Genomic DNA, 435 nt, shown 5'->3' with positions numbered 1-435 from the left:
GCACTTGTTAAACTATTGATTGAAATTAAAAAAAAAAAAAAAAAAAAAACACAAAAACCTAACTGTAAAATTAAGGATTCCTTTGCCTCCTCTGCATGTCAGATTCCTGTTCTGTTGACTTTCTAAGTGTAAAAAAAAGTTAGGTGTCTTGAAAAGAAACTGCCAAAAACCTGAGTGTTGCGTAACTCATGCACAGAAGAGCTGTTTTTTTACTACATACACAAGAAAACATTTTTTGTTTCGGAACATGTCTGTCACTAGGAACAGTTCTGATGGATACAGATATGGAATTTGGGGTTTACAGCACATCTTCAGGTTTTCTGAATAAAATCATGGCTGGAGGTACCCAGCGAGTAACAGCAGTGTTGGCTTGCAAGGAGAGTGTGGTCAGAACAGCTGTGTCATGACAAAAGGTATGGTTCAAAAGAAACCAAG

Source organism: Hirundo rustica, chromosome 1 (assembly GCF_015227805.2).
Source record: "Hirundo rustica isolate bHirRus1 chromosome 1, bHirRus1.pri.v3, whole genome shotgun sequence".
In the NCBI taxonomy this organism is placed as follows: Eukaryota; Metazoa; Chordata; class Aves; order Passeriformes; family Hirundinidae; genus Hirundo; species Hirundo rustica.
The sequence above is the reverse complement of the archived record's forward strand: the minus strand, read 5'-3'. Positions refer to the sequence as shown.